This window comes from Eubalaena glacialis, chromosome 3 (genome assembly GCF_028564815.1).
Source record: "Eubalaena glacialis isolate mEubGla1 chromosome 3, mEubGla1.1.hap2.+ XY, whole genome shotgun sequence".
Taxonomy (NCBI): domain Eukaryota; kingdom Metazoa; phylum Chordata; class Mammalia; order Artiodactyla; family Balaenidae; genus Eubalaena; species Eubalaena glacialis.
In genome coordinates, this window is record NC_083718.1 from 127,188,567 (window position 1) to 127,211,973 (window position 23,407).

General features: G+C 38.7%; 1 protein-coding gene across 2 annotated transcripts in view; it reads left to right on the forward strand.

The window, feature by feature from the left end:
* The first annotated feature begins 1,832 nt into the window (after window positions 1-1,832).
* Window positions 1,833-23,407, forward strand: part of USP33 (ubiquitin specific peptidase 33) — a 62,382-nt gene continuing 40,807 nt past the window's right edge. For both annotated transcript variants that reach the window (XM_061186425.1, XM_061186426.1), the window contains exon 1: window positions 1,833-2,037. The gene's annotated coding sequence lies outside the window, so the exon portion shown is untranslated. The remainder of the gene's footprint in view (window positions 2,038-23,407) is intronic.

Consider the following 23,407-nt stretch of genomic DNA (forward strand, 5'->3'; position numbering starts at 1 on the left):
AACAGAAAACGCATAATCTTCCATCAGGATAACGCAAGACCACGTGTTTCTTTGATGACCAGGCAAAAGCTGTTACAGCTTGGCTGGGAAGTTCTGATTCATCCACCGTATTCACCACACATTGCACCTTCGGATTTCCATTTATTTTGGTCTTTACAAAATTCTCTTAATGGAAAAAATGTCAGTTCCCTGGAAGACTGTAAAAGACACCTGGAACAGTTCTTTGCTCAAAAAGATAAAAAGTTTTGGGAAGTTGGAATCATGAAGTTGCCTGAAAAATGGCAGAAGGTAGTGGAATAAAACGGTGAATGTGTCGTTCAATAAAGTTCATGGTGAAAATGAAAAATGTGTTTTTTATTTTTACTTAAAAACCAAAGGAACTTTTTGGCCAACCCAATACATATTTAAAATATCTTCTATTTGCTGGCTTGATTTTTCATCTCTTAATGGTGTCTTTTGATGCAGAGATGAGTTTTTTATAGGTGACAATTTTTGGCAGCAATATTACTAAGTAATGGAAACAGTTTCAAACCTCCTTTTTCAAAATGCTCTCTTCATTGTACCAGTTTCTTTCCAAAAGCAGTTCTCACCCATTTTTGAAACACAACTTTTACTTTTGGGCTATAGGATAAATGTATATATTAAAAAAAATTTTTTTATTAGCATATCGCTGACAGCTACTTGTCATCACAGCAAAGGTCAGAAAATTTAAAACACTTGTCTTTTTTCAAATAAACCTATAAAACTCTCCTTTAAGTCAGATAGTACTTCGCTACAAGACATCAGGGAACAAATGATTTTCATGATCGTTCTCTTATGTCTTTACAGAGGAGTATAAACATTTAAAAACATTTGATATTTGATTTTTTAAAAATAAAAATTAACCACGTTGCTGACATCCTGAAGCATGTCAACTGCAATATTTTGAAATATGCTGACTATCAGTGAACCCAGGATAGGTTGTGGTGCAAACTGAGGCCTTGGTGTCAATCCCTATATAGGATGCTGGCAAAACTTCATTTCTTCTATTTTTACCATACAAATAGAATTGAAAGCTCTCATATTCTCTATTTGTTTCTGATGGAGATTGAGCATCTTACATAACGCTTGCGTACAAGCTCCCATTTGGGAGACCAAAAAGATAGAGGTAAACAGACATGTTGAAACTGGCAATTTGAACAATTAATTAATGTTAATTTAACTGTTTTTATTGTTTGCATATCAATCAATTGAACGGATTTTAACAGATCCATAAATTACAAGGCAGATCTCTTCAAATGATCTAGTCACTAAGCAGATTCTAAAGTTTCAATAAATATTTGATTTGATCTTGATTTTGGCTTAAGGGAAAATGGGAGAGATGAATTTCTACTTTGTAGATGTGGAAAAAGAAACGCAATGACTTTCAGAGAGTCTATGTCCTAAGACGTTGGGAGAAGAAAGAGGAGAGGAAGGAAAAAGGGTTGAATTGAATTAAGTAGTCTAATTTTCCTGTGCACAAGGTCGGAAACCTGAGGCCCTTCAGTGGACAGCCTTAACGCAAATTCTGTAATGCATAGAGACAGACTGCTAATGGTCGTAGTGTGACTGCAGAAGAGGGGGAGAACACGTGTAGAAACGAAAAGTGCCCCAAATCTAAAACTGCTCTGCACGTACGGTCCCTGTGCCGCTAGCTACTTTGGAAGTCCCAGCGGTGAGAGCAGCTTGGGTCTCCACACCTGGACCCGGCCTCCGCGGCCACGCCCCAGAGGCGGGACGAGCTTTCCTCGCAGCCCCGCCCCTGCCCGCCCTCCTCGCCCTCCCGCGACGCCCTAGACACCGGCGGCGGTCGCGGAGACACCGGAAGGAGCTGGAGCTGCTGCGGGAAGTGGCCGGGAGGCTGGTATCCCGCAGGCTGAGCTGCGGGTCCGTTTTCCGGCCATCCAGAAGCGACGCCGCCCCCTCCTAGGCCAGGGGAGGAAAAGAGGAGCTGGTGGGAGGTGCGGCCGCAGGCCACCGTCGGCCGCGCTGGCGGGGCCCGTGGGGAAGGCCGTGGAGGTGAGCGCGTAGCTGTTGGGAGGGGCGCGGGGCCGAAGTGCGCCTCGCCTGCAGCCAGGAGTCGGTCTGTGTTTTCACTCCCGCGCGCCGGGGCTGTGGCTGCTGCAGCGGCCTCTTTTTCTTGGTTCGGGGTGGTGGTGGGCGCGCGGGTGGGTAGAAGGCCTAGGCCCCTCCGGTGCTCTGCGCTGCAGGGATGATTGGTGGCCTCCCCAGTAGGGGCGGCGGAGGATGCGAGTCAGTCGTAGATTTGAGGAAGGGTCCCCAGGGGGCGCTCCCCTGGGAAGCGGGAGGAAGGAGGGGTGAGACGAGTCCCGAAGCGGGCCTCCGCTCTTTTCCTCGGTCTCCGCATGCCGGCTTATCAGCCCAGCACGGTGGGCTCAGGCGACTGAAAGCCCCGCAGTGCGCTGGCTCCTGGGTTCTGGTTTCGCTTTGCGGCGTAGTTGGGGTGATCGGACCCATTTGTGCAGCCCCAGGGGTCCCGTTATTCAGTGTTGTCAGCAGGAAAACCTAGGCGTCATCGTCACTGAAATTTTTCTTAGACGAATATTTAATCCTGACTGTTTCAGAGGTTACCCCTTGCGGTCTGTCCATCCGCAGCTTTTGTTTGAGTCAGTTTCCATGGTGTGTGGTTTCCCAGACCTTTACTCTTACATATTTTACCTACTACAAAATGCTCTTCATTTGAATATTTACAGGATGCAAGTTGAGCTGTTGGATGATTTTGGGTGTTTTGCACTCAAGTGTTTTTAGGGTTTACGTTCTCATATAATCAGTATAAGGCCGGGAAAATTGGGCCAGAGGGGAAACGCTGGCAGGAGCATAGGCTCTAAACTTACGATAAGGATCTCTAGACTTCTTGCTTAATAGATGTATAGAATAGTAGAATTTTTTAGTTTAATCAGATTATTTTTCTTTTGAGGAAAACTTGTTTCAAAAAATAATGAGGCTGTTCTAGTTCCATTTCTGGTTGAGACAATTGTATCGTTTGGAAAGGTCTGACCAAAGCAGATAATAAGCTATTTGATTTGAACCTAATACAAATATTGTTAGTGAATTCATGCTATTAATATAAACATGGGGAAAAGTAAGAATCTTATTGAAAGACAGTGCTAATTTTAAGGAAAAGTAATAGTAATAAGTTATACTACACCGGGGGCTTTATGTTATTTAATTTACTTTGGCAGGATTAAAAAAAAAAGGACAGTACAAAAGTATTGCAGGAATAAAATATTTGACCTTTTGCCATACGCAAGAGGGATAGTCTACTTAAGATTGCTTCTTATCTTTGATCTGGTTTATAGCCAGCTTTCACTTTTTTGTCTTGAGCTCTTTATAACTTACGCCTTTATAACCTATTTGTAACAAATAACAGTGCATTTAATGACGTTAGATTGTAGTAAATAGATTATTTTAATCGTTTGAAATTCAGAGTTAAGGAGATAATTTTTACATTTATTTATTGTTAGAATTTTCAATGACCTTTCACATATACAATCTTATTTGATCCTCATGCCAGTCCTCTGAGTTAGAAATGCCAAGAAGTAAAGTCTTTTCCCGTGACAGAAGCATTTCGAGATTGTGTAAGGATCAGAATTTCCCTAAAGCCTGAAATAATCTTGCTGAAGTAAACTTTGATATAAATTGGAATTCAGCTAAGTATTGGAGCACTGTGAAGTATAACATGTGACAGACTCTGGACTCTTTGCAAGGAAATGAAGTACATAAATGGTGAAAGATTTTTGGTGAGAAACATGAAATGTAGTCATTTCCCAAAAATAAAGGAATAAGTAACAGCTTTCTTTAGTGTTGGTTTTTTTTTTTAAATTATTAGCACCTTTAATTATTATTTATTTATTTATTTATTTTTGGCTGTGTTGGGTCTTCGTTTCTGTGCGAGGGCTTCCTCTAGTTGCGGCGAGCGGGGGCCACTCTTCATTGCGGTGCGCGGGCCTCTCACCATCGTGGCCTCTCTTGTTGCGGAGCACAGGCTCCAGACGCGCAGGCTCAGCAGCCGTGGCCCACGGGCCTAGTTGCTCCGCGGCATGTGGGATCTTCCCAGACCAGGGCTCGAACCCGTGTCCCCTGCATTAGCAGGCAGACTCTCAACCACTGCGCCACCAGGGAAGCCCTTTAGTGTTGTTTTTAAACTTCTTTTTTTTAAGTCTGCATGCGATTTCAGGAGCATTTTGATAAATAGGTTAGTCCCAAAGAGTCTGAGATAAGCTCAGTTTGTTTGTCTATAAAAAGGAGCATGAATTTTGTACTAATACTTAAGAATGCATATATAAAAATAAATGTTCTTTTCAAAAGTTACTTTAGAAGGCTATGTAGGTCAATATCTATGGGTCTATCAGAGAAAGAAAGCCCTTTGGAAAATAAAAAGAATGGAACATGGTTTCTACCCTTAAAGAATTTAGAGTCAGGCTTGTAGTCAAGTAGGGTAGTTTTTTACAGAACTGTGGTAAAATGTCTTATGACTGACAGTCAGGAATTTAGGTGAGGGAGACATTACTTGTGATTGAATCTTGATAGAGATGATATTTGAGATGAGTGAGCTTTGCAAGGTTTTCAACAGGCGAATATTGGAGGACATTTCTAAAAACAATAGATTATTGCGTTCCTGGAAAGGTACAACTTATATTTGAGAAAGGATCAGTACAACAATTTGGCTGATAATAAGTTATGATTTATCTAAGTTAGAAATAGGAGATGAAAAAGACAAATTACGAAGGGCTTCATTGAAGATGTTTGGTTAGAAGAGGTATGTGATCCATATGAATGCAGAATGAGCTGTAATTAGGAGATGATTGAGACCAAGAGAACACTTGGGCAGCTTTAGGTTAAGCAAGATCTTGATAGTGTCACTTTTGTGGCCCTTGTAGTTTCTCCAAAGTGCTATCTTGTAAGCAGACCTTGAGATAACATGGGTGCAGGTGAGATGCCAGGAAGCACAAGTGAGGGAGTGGGTAAAGAGTCAGGAAAGGGAAAAAAAAGCCAGTGATGGGCAACTGGGGGTTAATCCTGTGGAGATTTTTGTAGAGCTGCCTTAGAATTGTCCTACTAACTGAACGGTAGCTGGGGAGTTTTTCCACTTACTCCAGTCCTCACTGATTGAGATTGTTCTTGAAATGTTTCTCAAGCACTTCCCATTGTCTTAGCTAGGGTTGGGCAGGCTCCTGTTGGTGGAGGTGGGAAGCTGTCAGGATACTATCTGTACCAGCTGCAAGGTGGGCTGAAGGGATGGGGACCAGATGTCAACTGCGTCTGTTAATAGGCGTTCTTATTAAATAATCAAGATGTGAAATAAAAGCCTCAATTTAGGTGGAGATCTAGAAGAAATGTGAGTTGAGAAGTGATGGATAAAAGAAGCAAGCAGTAGAATTTGGTAACTGGTAGAATATAGAAAATGAGGAGGGACTCTAAAATGGCACTGAGGTTTGAGAGTTATGTAACTTGTGATTGAGGAGGGTTGACAGAAGGTCACTGACATTCAAATTAGTTATTTCAGGAGAATAAAGGAATTACAGGGTGTTGAAGAGTGTTGATAAAGTAGAGTGTAGGTGACCAGTCATTCAAAAGGGAAAGCAGGGTGGAGATTTGAACAGTGCTGCCACCCCCACTAGATACACAGTGTCTGACCCATACTTGATTGGGCCTTTGTTAAATTAGCCTGTAAATGCCTGGGGCTAGCGAGTCCTGAAATATGGCAATATGGTGAAAATATGAGACTAAATGTGACATAGCATAAGAAGAGTTCTTACATTTTTTAACTATTTATAAAATCCTGAAGGAGGAATTGCTAATATTTTTAGTAGAGGCATTATTTAGATGAATAAATTCTGATTCTTTTTTATAATCAACAATATTCTGGTAAAGAAAAAAACTGACAAAATTTCTTAGAGTGGTTCTCATTTGAATATGGTGGTTGCATTTGTTTTTCCATGATTCTACATGTTCTACTTAAGTAGTTTTAATGACTGTCCCATAATGTTGATATTCTGTTAATTTAATTACACCTCCATCTTGCTCAGAAGTGACTTAGGGTGAAAATTACCATCAGCTGGTTTGCGCTTCTATTAGAACTCTGTTATATTCATTGATTCTTGTTCTCCATTTCTCTCCCTCTTGCTTCCTCCCTCTTCTCTCTTCCCCCTCTGCCTAGTGTTTGTCACAATTATCTCAACTAGATAAGGCTACAGTTGACTATACTTTGCTGTTATTGGACAGATTTTTTTTCTTTGTAGGAAATGCTGATTAATGTTTGCAACTCTTGATTAAGGAATTTTATTTAAAGCGAGGTTGCCGGATTGGAGCTATGCTTTTGGGTGGTTTATTGTGGCAGTGTTAAGAATAGGTTCTAGAACAGCTAGATTGCAGGTAGAGCAGTCAGTTAGGAGATTATATAGTTCTCTTAATAGACTCAGTAAGCTTCTCATTAATTAGACTGTTAAGGGTCAAAGGGACAGATGTTTTTAAGAAAAGGGAAATTAGAAGATTAGTATTAAATTTCTTTTTCTTTGTTACGGTTTGAACGAAAATTAAGAACGATTAGGGGAAGAGTTATAGGACTGTGAGATCTGTGCGAAGATTTTAAGGAGTTTTTGTTTGCTAGAATATTTGTTTAAAGGACAAGAAACACAGTTCTTAAAAGTGCTCATCAGGGGACTTCCCTGGTGGCACATTGTTTAAGAATCTGCTTGCCAATGCAGGGGACACGGGTTTAAGCCCTGGTCGGGGAAGCTCACATGCCGCGGAGCAACTAAGTCTGTGCACCACAACTACTGAGCCCGTGTGCCACAACTACTGAAGCCTGCGCGCCTAGAGCCCATGATCCGCAACAAAAGAAGCGACCTCAATGAGAAGGCCGTGCACCGCAGCGAAGAGTATCCCCCGCTCGCCAAAAGCAGAGGAAGCCCGCGCACAGCAACGAAGACCCAATGCAGCCATAAACAAATAAATAAATTTAAAAATAAAAAAGTGCTCATCAGGGGACTTTCCTGGTGGTGCAGTGGATAAGACTCACGTCTTATCCACTGGAGGCCTGGGTTCGATCCCTGGTAAGGGAACTAGATCCCACATGCATGCTGCAACTAAGAGTTCGCATGCCACAACTAAGGAGCCCACGAGCCGCAACTTAAGACCCGGCACAACCAAATAAATAAATATTTTTTTTAAAAAGTGCTCATCAGCATATTTTATAGATTAAAAGTTTCCACAAACTCTTATTATGGATTGATTTAGAATAAAATAAACTTTTCTGCCCATTGTACTCTTTGCTGATATTGATACTTCCCTTGTCAATTTTTTTGGCTTGCTTTTGTTGTATAGTAATTTTCTTCTATGGTAAATATGGAAAAATAAGCTGTAAGGTTATTATAATGTTGTATTTTTACAATTGAAATAATTTTGAAACCTAGTATTTAAAATAGTACAGTTGGGCTTCCCTGGTGGCGCAGTGGTTAAGGATCCGCCTGCCAGTGCAGGGGACACGGGTTCGAGCCCTGGTCCAGGAAGATCCCACATGCCGCGGAGCAACTAAGCCCGTGCGCCACAGCTACTGAGCCTGCACTCTAGAGACTGTGAGCCGCAACTACTGAGTCCACATGCCACAACTACTGAAGCCCGCCCACCTAGAGCCCGTGCTCCGCAACAAGAGAAGGCACCGCAATGAGAAGCACACGCACTGCAACGAAGAGCAGCCCCCACTCGCCGCAACTAGAAGAAAGCCGCGCACAGCAACAAAGACCCAACACAGCTAAAAATAATAAATAAACTTAAAAATAAAATAAGATAGTACAGTTGGGGGCTTCCAGGGTGGTGCAGTGGTTAAGAATCTGCCTGCCAATGCAGGGGACATGGGTTCAGTCCTTGGTCGGGGAAGATCCCACACGCCCCGGAACAACCAAGCCCGTGCACCACAACTACTGAGCCTTGCACTCTAGCGCCTGTGAGCCACAGCTACTGAAGCCCGCGCGCCTAGAGCCCGTGCTCCACAACAAGAGAAACCACCACAATGAGAAGCCCGCGCACTGCAACGAAGAGTAGCCCCTGCTCGCTGCAACTAGAGAAATCCCAGGCAGAGCAACGAAGACCCAACACAGCCAGAAATAAATAAACTAATTAATTAAAAAGAAAAAGTTTAAAAAAGTAAAAGATAAAATAGTACAGTTGGATTAGTCAGATTAGTTGTAGTAATGGAACAGTTGTATAGGTTGAAACTACCGACAGACAAATCAGTTTTTCTGCAGTCAGAGAATCTTAGAATTGACTTCAGGGCAAAATGCTGTCCTTTGAAACACCTGACAGTTGGTCTTCCAGCCTCTGTGTGTAACAATGATGGGGAACATCCTACTTCCCAAGGTTCCACCTTCCATTTTTATATAGCTCTAATTGTTGAAAATCTTCACCATTGACTGGAGTTGCTATTTCTAAATTTCTCAAGTTACGTAAAAAAGAAAATATCTCTCTTACTTTGGTCATAATGTCCAAATAATTGGAACGCACGTATCAAGTCCTACAACTTTTTTTTTTTTTTTTTTTTTGGCTGCTTGGAGCGACTTGCGGGATCGTATTTCCCCAACCAGGGCCTGGGCAGTGAAAGCGCCGAGTCCTAACCACTGGACCGCCAGGGAACTCCCCTCAAGTCCTCCAACTTTTGCCTTCTGCTGTCTAAACATAACATCCATACTTTCAATTTTTCCTCATAATAGTTAACATTTATTGAGTGCTTACTCTCACTCTGTTCGAAATAATTTATATATGTTAACAAATGTTTTATATAACACCCCCCCACCAACTCCACGAGGTAGATTTTTGTAATTAACTCAATTTTATAGATGAGGGAACTGAGGCACAGAGAAGTGACTTAACCCTGGTCACAAACCTAGGACATAGTGGAGCTTGGATTTGAACCCAGGTAGCCTTGCTCTGGAAACTTTACTTTTAGCCATAGTGTTGTCTTTATGACGATACAGTTTTCAAATTATTTAAGACTGTCTATGGAAGGCATTTGTATTCTGTAGCTTTTAGTGTTCTTCATAAATAAAACATTCACTATATGATCTACTTAGTTTATGAGTACAATACGACTGGCTTCTCTTTTTATTCTGAAACCTATTCTGTTGAAAATTGAGTGAGAACTGCACTGTTGTTTCCTTTGTCTTCTAGCATCTAGAATCTAAATACCTGAAACCCTTTTTTTGGCCTTACTTTAGACAGTAGACTCTTTGAATGCCAATATAGAATACTATATCCATCCTTGTTAATCTTAGCTCATTTTTCTAAATAAAATGTCATTTCTTTAATTATTTTTATAATTTTATAATTAGATTTCACTAGCCTGCCTTCTGTGTCTTTATCCAGATTTTTGTTAAAAATTTTGGACAGTTCTGCCATCTGCTAATACAGAGTTTCTTCTGGATTCATATTAATCTTCTGTGTAACTAATAAATTAGCAACCAGCTCTCCTGACAGATTTTTTTGTCACAGTCGCTTGATTCTGATTCTTTATAAATAGCTTTACTTTTTGGAATAGACTGGATAATGGAATATAGGCAGTTTTTCAATATTAAAAGGTTCTCCTTAGGTTACCAACTATGTCTTGATGTGTAACAAATATTAATAACACTGGTCCCTATGCTTTTCCTGTATTAAAATTTGAATGTCTGCTATTCTGTTATTAGGATGACCGGGTCAGAATTTGGGGCCTGAAGATTTGGGGATTGTACTGCTAAAAAGTAATATCTTCCCCACCCCCTTAAAAGTAATATCTTCAGAAGCAGTTTTGAATCTACAGATGGACATTTGAGCCCCTGCCAAAGCTGTACATCATACAGCATGATGCTATCATTTCAATCTGGAAGATTTTTCAGTTGTTATTACCATAATTATTGCTGAGGAGATTTCAAATTGTCCAGATAGGGTAGATAGAGGGAAAAGTTGTCTGATAAAAGATTGCAAAGGTCAGGACAAATTGAGGTCAAATTATGGAAAGCCTTAATTTCCATGCACAGTTTGAATTTTTTTTGCTCTCTAGTAATTCCCAACCTGTGATCCCCAAGCTTCCAGAGGAGTCTTAGAGTTTTGTAGATTAATAGTTTTGTAGATTTGTATATTTTGGAGATTAATCCCTTATTGGTTTCTTCGCTTGCATATATTTTCTTCCATTCTGAGGGTTGGCTTTTCGTTTTGTTTATGGTTTCCTTTGCTATGCAAAAGCTTTTAAGTTTAATTAGATCCCATTTGTTTATTTTTGTTTTAATTTTCATTACTCTAGGAAGTGGATCGAAAAAGATCTTGTTGCAGTTTATGTCAAAGAGTGTTCTGCTTATGTTTTCCTTTAAGAGTTTTATAGTGTCTGGCCTCACATTTAGGTCTTTGATCCATTTTGAGTTTATTTTTGTGTATGATGTTAGGGAGTGTTCTAATTTCATTCTTTTAAACGTAGCTGTCCAGTTTTCCCAGCACCGCTTATTGAAGAGACTGTCTTTTCTCCATTGTATATTCTTGCCTCCTTTGTCATAGATTAGGTGACTATAGGTGCGTGGGTTTATCTCTGGGCTTTTTATCCTGTTCCATTGATCTATCTTTCTGTTTTTGTGCCAGTACCATACTGTCTCGATTACTGTAGCTTTGTAGTATAGTCTGAAGTCAGGGAGCCTGATTCCTCCAGTTCCGTTTTTCTTTCTCAATATTGCTTTGGCTATTTGTGGTCTTTTGTGTTTCCATACAAATTGTAAAATGTTTTGTTCTAATTCTGTGAAAAAATGCCATTGGTAATTTGATGGGGATTGCATTGAATCTGTAGATTGCTTTGGGTAGTATAGTCATTTTCACAGTATTGATTCTTCTGATCCAAGAACATGGTATATCTCTCCATCTGTTTGTTCATCTCTGATTTTTTTCATCAGTATCTTATAGTTTTCTTTTTTTAAAAATAAATTTATTTATTTTTATGTATTTGGCTGTGTCGGGTCTTAGTTGCAGTATGCGGAATCTTCATTGTGGCATGTGGGATCTGTCGTTGCAGTGAACAGGCTTCTCTCTAGTTGTGGCGTGCGGGCTTTAGAGCGTGGGGGCTCAGTAGTTGAGGCATGCGGACTCTCTAGTTGTGGCACACAGGCTCCAGAGTATGCAGGCTTAGTTGCCCCGTGGCATGTGTGATCTTACTTCCGCGACCAGGGATTGAACCCATGTCTCCTGCATTGGAAGGCGGATTCTTAACCACTGGACCACCAGGGAAGTCCCAGTATCTTATAGCTTTCTGAGTACAGGTCTTTGGCCTCCTTAGGTAGGTTTATTCCTAGGTATTTTATTCTTTTTGTTGTGATGGTAAATGGGACTGTTTCCTTAATTTCTCTTTCTGATCTTTTGTTGTTAGTGTATAGGAATGGGAGAGCTTTCTGTGTATTAATTTTGTATCCTGCAACTTTACCAAATTCATTGATTAGCTCTAGTAGTTTTCTGGTAACATCTTTAGGATTTTCTGTGTATAGTATCATGTTATCTGCAAATTAATTCTCATTAAGTTGTTTAAATACCAGAACATTAATAGCAGAATGGAGAGAACTGATCTTTCCCTAGTACCCCTTTCTTCTTTGCTGTGAGGCAACATTCTGAGTACATAACCTTCAAAACTATATTTTTATGCTTTTACAGTAGATATGTACATACAGATACAATGTGCTATTATGCATGTTTCGTTTTGGGGCTTTTTTTTTTTTGTACATTGTTTTCTTATTTTTTTGTTTTTTATTTTAACTGAAGTATAGTTAATTTACAATGTTGTATTAGTTTCTGGTATACGGCAAAGTGATTCTGTTGTACATATATATATTCTTTTTCACATTTTTTTCCATTATAGTTTATTACAAGATAATTATAGTTCCCTGTGCTATACAGTAGGACCTTGTTTACCTGTTTTATATATAGTAGTTTGTATCTGATAATCCCAAACTCCTAATGTATTCTTCCCTCAGGTTTTAAATTTTTACTTCAGTGGTATCATAGAGAATGTATTATTCTGCATCTTCCTTTTTTTCCATTCAACATTATGTCCTTTAGATCTATTCATGTTGATAAATTATCCATCCAGTTCACGGAGTTAAACTGATGTGTAGTGTTCAGTCATGAATATATATATACATATATATATATATATGTATATGTATATATATATCTATTCTTGTATTGATGCACTTAAAACATTTTACAGTCAAAAGTGAGATAACATACTGTCTAGAAAACAGTGACAAGAACATTTCCATCTCATTGGCAAACATTGGTATTAAGAGAAAAATGTATAGTTTAAATACTTTTATTATTAAGTAAATAAAACTAAGAGAATTCAGTTCCCATATTTAGGGATTAAGAAAATAAAACAGAAACCAAATAGGACATGGGGATTAAAGATAAAACTGTAATTAATGGAATTGGAAACAACAAAACAAAAATAGTGGGAAGGATAAATCCCAAAGCTGGTTCTTTGCAAGGACCAATGAATTAGATAAACCTCATATAGAAGAGAAGAAAATGGAGTAAAAATATGCAATATTAAGAATGAGAAAGGAGACATCATAGATACCCAGGTATAGGAGAGGTTAACGGAATTTTATGCAAACCTTCTTGAGAATACTACATGTTATGCCATGATGCCAAAGTTGATAGTCGAGATTAATGGATAATTTTATAGCAAAATATAAATTAATAAAATTGACCCAAGAAGCAGAAAAGTTGAATTGACCAGTTCTTGCTCAAGGATTGAAAAGGTCATTGAAGATCTGTCCTTGAAAGAGGCAGCATAGCAGATGGTTTCACAGCTGACTTTTGTTTAGTTTATAAACAACATAGTTTTTTTTAAAAACCCTATTCTATGTTATTAAAGATGCAAAGCTACTCAGTGCATTCTGTGAAGCACACATATTGGGTTGGCCAAAAAGTTCGTACGGGTTTTTCCATAAGATGTTACAAACTTTTTGGCCAACCTGATACTTTTATCCCTGATTAAAAATGCTATCAAGAAAGGTCAATCTCACTTACATCTAGAAATGCAAAATTTCTAAATACAATATTAGCCAATAGAATCTAGATATGAAACAACGGACTAATAGTACATTTTGACCCCATAGGGTGTATTACATCAGTGCAAGGATCCTTAGTATCAAGTCTGTTAATATAATAGATAATATCAACAAATGAAACAAGGAGTCTAGAAAGCCGTCAGTAGCTGATGAAAAGGCTTTTTTTTAAAAAAGAAACATCTTTATTGGAGTATAATTGCTTTACAAGGTTGTGTTAGTTTCTGCTGTATAACAAAGCGAATCAGCTATATGCATACGTATATCCCCATATCTCCTCCCTCTTGAGTCTCCCTCCCACCCTCCTTATCCCACCCCTCTAGGTGGTCGCAAAGCACCAAGCTGATCTCCCTGTGCTATGCAGCTGCTTCCCACTAGCTATCTATTTTACATTTGGTAGTGTATGTATGCCAGTGTTACTCTTTCACTTCATCCCAGCTTCCCCTTCCCCGTGTCCTCAAGTCCATTCTCCACATCTGTGTCTTTATTCCTGTCCTGCCCCTAGGTTCATGAGAAACATTTTTTTTTTTTTTTAGATTCCATATATATGTGTTAGCATGTGGTATTTGTTTTTCTCTTTCTGGCTTACTTCAGTCTGTATGACAGACTCTAGGTCCGTCCACTTCACTACAAATAACTCAATTTCGTTTCTTTTTATGGCTGAGTAATATTCCATTGTATGTATGTGCCACATCTTTATCCATTCATCTGTCTTTGGACACTTAGGTTGCTTCCATGTCCTGGCTATTGTAAATAGTGCTACAGTGAACATTGTGGTACATGACTCTTTTTGAATTATGGTTTTCTCAGAGTATATGCCCAGTAGTGGGATTGTTGGGTTATACAGTAGCTCTATTTTTAGTTTTCTAAGGAACCTCCATACTGTTCTTCATAGAGGCTGTGTCAATTTACATTCCCACCAACAGTGCAAGAGGGTTCCTTTTTCTCCACATCCTCTCCAGCATTTGTTTTTTGTAGACCTTGTGATGATGGCCATTCTGACCAGTGTGAGGTGATACCTCATTGTAGTTTTGATTTGCCTTTCTCTAATGATTAGTGATGTTGAGCATCTTTTCATGTGTTTGTTGGCAATCTGTATATCTTCTTTGGAGAAATGTCTATTTAGGTCTTCTGCCCATTTTTGAATTGGGTTTTTTGTTTTTTTGATACTGAGCTGAATGAGCTGCTTGTATATTTTGGAGATTAATTCTTTGTCAGTTGCTTTGTTTGCAAATATTTTCTCCCATTCTGAGGGTTGTCTTTTTGTCTTGTTTATCGTTTCCTTTGCTGTGCAAAACCTTTTAAGTTTCATTAGGTCCCATTTGTTTATTTTTGTTTTTATTTCCATTTCTCTAGGAGGTGGGTCAAAAAGGATCTTGCTGTGATTTATGTCATAGAGTGTTCTGCCTGTGTTTTCCTCTAAGAATTGTATAGTGTCTGGTCTTACACTTAGGTCTTTAATCCATTTTGAGTTTATTTTTGTGTATGGTGTTAGGAAGTGTTCTAGTTTCATTCTTTTACATGTAGCTGTCCAGTTTTCCCAGCACCACTTATTGAAGAGACTGTCTTGTCTCCATTTTATACTCTTGCCTCATTTATCAAAGATAAGGTGACCATATGTGCGTGGGTTTATCTCTGGGCTTTCTATCCTGTTCCATTGATCTAGGTTTCTGTTTTTTGTGCCAGTACCATACTGTCTTGATTACTGTAGCTTTGTAATATAGTCTGAAGTCAGGGAACCTGATTCCTCCAGGTGTGTTATTCTTTCTCAAGATTGCTTTGGCTATTCGGGGTCTTTTGTGTTTCCATACAAATTGTGAAATTTTTGTTCTAGTTCTGTGAAAAATGCCATTGGTAGTTTGATAGGGATTGCACTGAATCTGTAGATTGCTTTGGGTAGTCTAGTCACTTTCACAATGTTGATTCTTCCAATCCAAGAACATGGTATATCTCTCCATCTGTTTGTATCATCTTCAGTTTCTTTCATCAGTGTCTTATAGTTTTCTGCATACAGGTCTTTTGTCTCCTTGGGTGGGTTTATTCCTAGGTATTTTATTCTTTTTGTTGCAATGGTAAATGGGAGTGTTTCCTTAATTTCTCTTTCAGATTTTTCATCATTAGTGTAGAGGAATGCAAGAGATTTCTGTGCATTAATTTTGTATCCTGGTACTTTACCAAATTCATTGATTAGCTCTAGTAGTTTTCTGGTAGCATCTTTAGGATTTTCTATGTATGGTATCATGTCATCTGCAAACAGTGACAGCTTTACTTCTTCTTTTCCGATTTGGATTCCTTTTATTTCTTTTTCTTCTCTGATTGCTGTGGCTAAAACTTCCAAAACTATGTTGAATAATAGTGGTGAGAGTGGGCAACTTTGTCTTGTTCCTGATCTTAGAGGAAATGGTTTCAGTTTTTCACCATTGAGAACGATGTTGGCTGTGGGTTTGTCATATGTGACCTTATTGTGTTGAGGTAAGTTCCCTCTATGCCTACTTTCTGGAGTGTTTTTATCATAAATGGGTGTTGAATTTTGTGGAAAGCTTTTTCTGCATTTATTGAGATGATCATATGGTTTTTATTTTTCAGTTTGTTAGTATGGTGTATCACATTGTTTGATTTGCGTATATTGAAGAGTCCTTGCATTCCTGGGATAAACCCCACTTGATCATGGTGTATGATCCTTTTAATGTGCTGTTGGATTCTGTTTGCTAGTATTTTGTTGAGGATTTTTGCATTTATGTTCAGAGATATTGGCTTGCAGTTTTCTTTTTTTGTGACATCTTTGTCTGGTTTAGGTATCAGGGTGATGGTGGCCTCATAGAGTGAGTTTGGGAATGTTCCTCTCTCTGCTGTATTTTGGAAGAGTTGGAGAAGGATAGGTGTTAGCTCTTCTCTAAATGTTTGATAGAATTCGCCTGTGAAGCCATCTTGTCCTGGGCTTTTGTTTGTTGGAAGATTTTCAATCACAGTTTCAATTTCAGTGCTTGTGTTTGGTCTGTTTATGTTTTCTGTTCCTTCCTGGTTCAGTCTCAGAAGGTTGTGCTTTTCTAAGAATTTGTCCATTTCTTCCAGGTTGTCCATTTTTCTGGCATATAGTTGCTTGTAGTAATCTCTCATGATCCTTTGTTTTTCTGCAGTGTCAGTTGTTACTTCTCATTTGTCATTTCTAATTCTGTTGATTTGAGTCTTCTCCCTTTTTTTCTTGATGAGCCTGGCTAATGGTTTATCAATTTTGTTTATCTTCTCAAAGAACCAGCTTTTAGTTTTATTGATCTTTGCTATTGTTTCCTTCATTTCTTTTTCATTTACTTCTGATCTGATCTTTATGATTTCTTTCCTTCTAACTTTGGGGCTTTTTTTGTTCTTCTTTCTCTAATTGCTTTAGGCGTAAGGTTAGGTTGTTTATTTGAGATTTTTTTTTTGTTTCTTGAGGTAGGATTGTATTGCTTTTAACTTCCCTCTTAGAACTGCTTTTGCTGCATCCCATAGGTTTTGGGTCGTCATGTTTTCATTGTCATTTGTTTCTAGGTATTCTTTGATTTCCTCTTTGATTTCTTCAGTGATCTCTTGGTTATTTAGTAACGTATTGTTTAGGCTCCATGTGTTTGTATTTTTTACAGTTTTTTTCCTGTAATTGATATCTATTCTCATAGTGTTGTGGTCAGAAAAGATACTTGATATGATTTCAGTTTTCTTAAATTTACCAAGGCTTGATTTGTGACCCAAGATATGGTGTATCCTGGAGAATGTTCCATGCACACTAGAGAAGAAAGTGTATTGTGTTGTTTTTGGATGGAATGTCCTATAAATATCAATTAAGTCCATCTTGTTTAATGTGTCATTTAAAGTTTTTGTTTCCTTATTTATTTTCATTTTGGATGATCTGTGCATTGGTGAAAGTGGGATGTTAAAGTCCCCTACTATGACTGTGTTACTGTCTATTTTCTCTTTTATGGCTGTTAGCATTTGCCTTATGTATTGAGGTGCTCCTATGTTGGGTGCATAAATATTTACAATTGTTATATCTTCTTCTTGGATTGATCCCTTGATCATTTTGTAGTGTCCTTCATTGTCTCATGTAATAGTCTTTATTTTAAAGTCTGTTTTGTCTGAAACGAGAATTGCTACTCCAGCTTTCTTTTGATTTCCATTTGCATGGAATATCTTTTTCCATCCCCTCACTTTCAGTCTGTATGTATCCCTAGGTCTGAAGTGGGTCTCTTGTAGACAGCAGATATATGGTCTTGTTTTTGTATCTGTTCAGCCAGTATATGTGTTTTGGTTGGAGCATTTATCCATTTACATTTAAGGTAATCATCAATATGTATGTTCCTATTACCATTTTCTTCATTGTTTTGGGTTTGTTTTTGTAGGTCTTTTCCTTCTCTTGTTTCCTGACTTTAGAAGTTCCTTTAGCATTTGTTGTAAAGTTGATTTGGTGGTGCTGAATTCTCTTAACTTTTGCTTGTCTGTAAGGGTTTTAATTTCTCCATCGAAACTGAATGAGATCCTTGCTGGCTAGAGTATTCTTCGTTGTAGGTTTTTCCCTTTCATCACTTTGTATATGTGCTGCCACTCCCTTCTGGCTTGCAGAGTTTCTGCTGAAAGATCAGCTGTTAACCTTATAGGGATTCCCTTGTGTGTTATTTGCTGCTTTTCCCTTGCTGCTTTTAATATTTTTTCTTTGTATTTAATTTTTGGTAGTTTGATTAGTATGTGTCTTGGAGTGTCTCTCTTTGGGTTTATCCTGTATGGGACTCTCTGTGCTTCCTGCACTTGATTGACTCTTTCCTTTCCCATGTTAGGGAAGTGTTCGACTATAATCTCTTCAGATATTTTCTCAGTCCCTTTCTTTTTCTCTTCTTCTTCTGGGACCCCTAAAATTGAATGTTGGTGCATTTAATGTTGTCCCAGAGGTCTCTGAGACTGTCCTCAATTCTTTTCATTCTTCTTTCTTTATTCTGCTCCCTGGTAGTTATTTCCATCATTTTATCTTCCAGGTCACTTATCTGTTCTTCTGCCCAGTTATTCTGCTATTGATTCCTTCTACAGTATTTTTAATTTCAGTAATTGTGTTGTTCATCACTGTTTGTTTGCTCTTTAGTTCTTCTAGAACCTTGTTAAATGTTTCTTGTGTTTTCTCCACTGTGTTTCCGAGATTTTGGATTATCTTTACTATCATTACTCTGAATTCTTTTTCAGGTAGGTTGCCTATTTCGTCTTCATTTATTTGGTCTCGTAGGTTTTTACCTTCCTCCTTCATCTGTAACATATATATATATATTTTTAAATTTAATTTAATTAATTTATTTATTTTTGGCTGTGTTGGGTCTTTGTTTCTGTGCGAGGGCTTTCTCTAGTTGCGGCGAGCGGGGGCCACTCTTCATCGCGGTGCGTGAGCCTCTCACTGTCACAGCCTCTCTTGTTGCAGAGCACAGACTCCAGACGCGCAGGCTCAGTAGTTGTGGCTCATGGGCCTAGTTGCTCCGTGGCATGTGGGATCTTCCCGGACCAGGGCTCGAACCCGTTTCCCCTGCATTGGCAGGCAGATTCTCAACCAGTGTGCCACCAGGGAAGCCCTGTAACATATTTTTTTGTCATTTCTTTTCTTGTTTTTTTTTTTTTTGATGGATGGTGCTGTATTCTTGTCTTACTGGTTGGTTGGCCTGCGACATCCAGCAATGGAGTTTCGCGGCAGTTGGTTAGAGCTGGGTCTTGGTGCTGAGATGAGGACCTCTGGGGAGCCTCACTCTGATTAATATTCCCTGGGGTCTGAGGTTCTCTGTTAGTCCAGTGATTTCGACTTGGAACTCCCACCACAGGAGCTTGGGCCCGACCTCCAGCCTGGGAACTGAGATCCCACAAGATGGTCACTGGGGGTTCCTCCTGTCCCCTTAGGTCTCCGTGGTCCCCCACCAGTGCCTGGTAGGTGCCCTAATTGTGAGGAGATGCGAATTCCATGTCCTCCTAGTACACCATCTTGACTCCGCCGTGAAAAGGCATTCGATAGAGTTAATTAAGACCATTTCTAACTAATATGATATAAATCAACTATACTTCAGTTTTTTAAAGTAATTTATTTTATTTTTGGCTGCGTTGGGTCTTTGTTTTTCTAGTGGCCAGCGGTGGCTACTCTTCATTGTGGTGTGCGGGCTTTTCATTTCAGTGGCTTCTCGTTGTGGAGCACAGGCTCTAGGCATGCGGGCTTCAGTAGTTGCAGCACAGGGGTTCAGTAGTTGTGGCTCTCAGGTTCTAGAGCACAGGGTCTGTGGTTGTGGCACATTGGCTTAGTTGCTCTATGGCATGTGGGATCTTCCGGGAGCAGGGGCTTGAAGCTGTGTCCCCTGCATTGGCAAGCAGATTCTTAACCAGTGCGCCACCAAGGAAGTCCCTGTACTTCAATTTGGAAGACCATTTCTGATTTTAAAAATGTTAAGTACATTAAGAATGGAAAAAAATTATAGCAGATATCCTAAATGGCAAAACATTAATATAAGGACCCTGACATGGATGCTTACAATCACCTTTATATTCAAGATTGCCTTTAGAGGTTCTAAGAAATGCATTAAAAAAGTAAAATTAAATAGCTGGCATTAATATTGGAACAGAAGAGGTAAAATTATCAGGTTGTCTAGTGTACTTAGAGAGTAGCCAAGGAAATGGAAATGGAACAGTGAAGGAAGTATGTTTTACAGTTATCAAACTATTCTGTGTAGAATATTAGTCTCTGAATTAGATTAATATAATATGGGCATAGACAGATTAGTTTAAAAAAATAGAAAATCCAGAAATATTTTATGTGCCAATTTAATAAAGAATAAAGATAGTATTATAATTCAGTGGGAAATGCGTAGATTGTATAATAAAGGCACTGGTACAAATGTCTGCCTATCTGGAAGAAAATAAAATTGCATTCCTGTCTTAAGATAAACTCCAGATAGATTAAAAGCCTTGTTGAAAAAAATTTAAGGGTATTCTACAGCGTTAGCTCTATAAATTAGGGTGAATGAAACCTTAAGATTGGAAACTGAGATGCTATTATAGAATGAGATGTGTCTGATTTTATAAAAATGCAAACTTTTAATAATAAAGCATACCATAAGAAAGTTAATAATAGTTTTGGCACTAAGGTAGGCATATAGACTAATGGAATAGCATAGAGCCCAAAATAACGCACACATATAGTCAAATTTTAAGAAAAATCTATTTTCAGCTTTATTGAGGTATAACTGATGAAAATTTTTATATATAAGGTGTACAATGTGGCAGTTTCATATAAACATACATTGTAAAGTAATTACCACAGTCAAGCTAGTTAGCATTCATTACCTCATGTAGTTACTTTAATTTTTTTTTCTTGTCATGCCCCCACCCCTTCCCCTTTGGCAACCACCTGTTCTCTGTGTTTATGTGTCTGTTTCTGTTTTGTTTTTTAGATTCCATGTATACGTATTTGTCTTTTTTATTTTGACTTATTTCACTTAGTATAATACCCTCTAGGTCCATCCATGTAGTCACAAATGGCAAGTTTTCATCTTTTTTATGGTTGAGTAGTATTCCATTTTGTGTGTGTGTGTGTGTGTGTGTGTGTGTGTGTGTGTGTGTATACACCCCACATATTTTTTATCCATTCATCTGTTGATGGATACTTAGGTTGCTTCCATATTTTGGCTGTTGTAAATAATATTGCATTAACATAGGGATGCCCATGTATGTTTTTTAATTAGTGTTTTTGTTTTCTTCAGAAAAGTATGCAGAAGTGGAATTGCTGGATCATATGATAGTTCTATTTTTAATTTTCTGAGGAACTTCCATAATGTTTTCTATAGTGGCTGTACCAATTTATATTCCCACCAACAGGGCACGAGGGTTCCCTTTTCTCCACATCCTCACCAACACTTGTTTGTTGTCTTTTTGATAATAGCCATTTTGACAGGTGTGAGGTGATATCTCATTGCAGTTTTGATTTGCATTTGCATGATGATTAGTGATGCTGAGCATCTTTTCATGTGTCTGTTGGCTACCTGTATGTCTTTTATGGAAAATGTCTATTTAAAATGCCTGTTTTTAAATCAGGTTGCTTGCATCTTTGATGTTGGGTTGTATGAGTTTTTGTATATTTTGGATATTGATCCCCTATCAAATAAGGGGCAATTGTGGGGTCTTCTGTTGTGGCAGCACTGACTGCTGTGGGTGTGCTAGTGGCTGGGGCTGGCCCCTGGCCTGGTTGGCTGCCAGGTGCTGCCTCTTGTAGAGGTTGCCAGTCAAGAGTGGAGTTTTGTTTCCTGCAGACCTCCAGCTTTCCCATACTCAAGCCCTGCTGGCCTTCAGAGCTAGATATTCTGGGGGCTCATTTTCACTTTGCAGATCCCTCAGGCTGGAGAGCCCAGTGTCGAGCTCAGAACCTTCACTCCTTGTGGAGAAACTCTGTAATAGTGATTTCTTTTTTAATATTTCTTATTTTTGGCTGTGTTTGGTCTTAGTTATGGTACACGGGATCTTTCATTGCGGCACGTGGGCTCTTCATTGTGGCACGTGGGCTTCTGTCTAGTTGTGGTGTGCAGGCTCTCTAGTTTAGTTGTGGCTTGTGGGCTCAGTTGTTGCGGTGCACAGGCTTAGTTACCCTGCAGCATGTGTGGTCTTAGTTGCCCAACCAGGGATCCAACCTGCGTCCCCTGCATTGGAAGGTGGATTCTTAACCACTGGACCACCAGGGAATTCCCTGCAATTGTGATTATTCTCCTGTTTGTGGGTTGCCTACCCAGGTGTGTGGGTCTTGACTATATTGCATCTCTGCTCCTTCTATCTATTTCATGGTTCCTTCTTCATATCTTTAGTTCTGGAAAATCTTTTCTGCTAGTCTTCAGGTCATTCTCATAGATAGTTGCTCTGTAAATAGTTGTAATTTTTGTGTGTATGTGGAAGGAGGTGAGCTCAGGGTCTGCCTACTTCACCATCTTAGTAAAGTATCCCCTGGTCAAATGTTTTTTGAGAGTGCCAAGACCATTCAGTGGGAGAAAAAACAGTCTTTTCAAGAAAGGGTATTGGGCAAACTGTATATCCATATGCAAAAATATGACATTGGATCCCTACCTTACACAAACATACAAAAATTGACTTTAGTGGATCAAAGGCCTAAACATAAGAACTAAAACTCTTAGAAGAAAACATAGGGGGGGGAACTGTGACATTGGATTTGGCAGCGACTTCTTGGATATGACACTAAAAGCACAGGTCACAAAAGTAAATCGATAACTTGGACTATATCAGTTAGAAACTTCTGTGCATCAAAGGACACAGTCAACAGAGTGAAAAGGCCACCTATGGAATGGGCAAAAATATTTGCAAATCGTGTATCTGATAAGGAGTTAAATATCCAGAGTATATAAAGGACTCCTACAACTCAACAACAAAAAAGCAAACAACTCGATTAAAAAAATGGCTCAAGTACTTGAATAGACTTTTCTCCAAAGAAGGTATATAAATAAATGCCTAACAAGCACATGAAAAGATGCTCAACATTACTAATTGCAAAAATGCAAATCAAAACCACAGTGGGATATCACCACAATTGAATGTTATTCAGTCTGGAAAAGGAAGGAAATTCTGGCCCAAGCTATAAAATCAATGAACTTTGAGGACATTATGCTAAGTAAAATAAGTCACAAAGAAAATACTCTATTTCACTTGCGAAGTACCCTGACTAGTCAAATTTGTAGAGACAAAAAGTGAAATGGTGGTTGCCAGTGGTTGGTGGGAGGGGGAATGGAGAGTTGCTGTGTAATGCACTTTTGCAAGATGAGATGAGTTCTGGAGATTGATTGCCCAACAATGTGAGTGTACTTAATGCTACTGAACTGTACATTTAAAAATGGTTAGGATGATAAACTTATGTGTATTTCATCAAAATTAAAAATTAAAAACTTAATAGATAAATAGTAAGTTTGAAAAATGGTTGCAGTATAGAAGACAGGATTCTGTTTACAAGAAGAGGCTATCAACCCAATTGTAAAAAGGGCAAAGATTTAAAGAGCCATTAAATAAAATAACAAATCTAGGAGGCTATAAAATTCATGAAAAGACAGTCTCACAGGTTGTCAAGGTAATGCAAATTAAAGAATCTCATGCTCCACTGACTGAGCTAGCCAGGCACGTCAAGGCAATGCAAATTAAATACTAGTGAAATATAACAGCATACCCATCAAATGACAACAGTTAAAAAAAAGAAAACCAGTAATACCAGTTACTAGTATAGAAAATGGTGTTGATGTGCAGAAAATGGTATTCCCTTATGA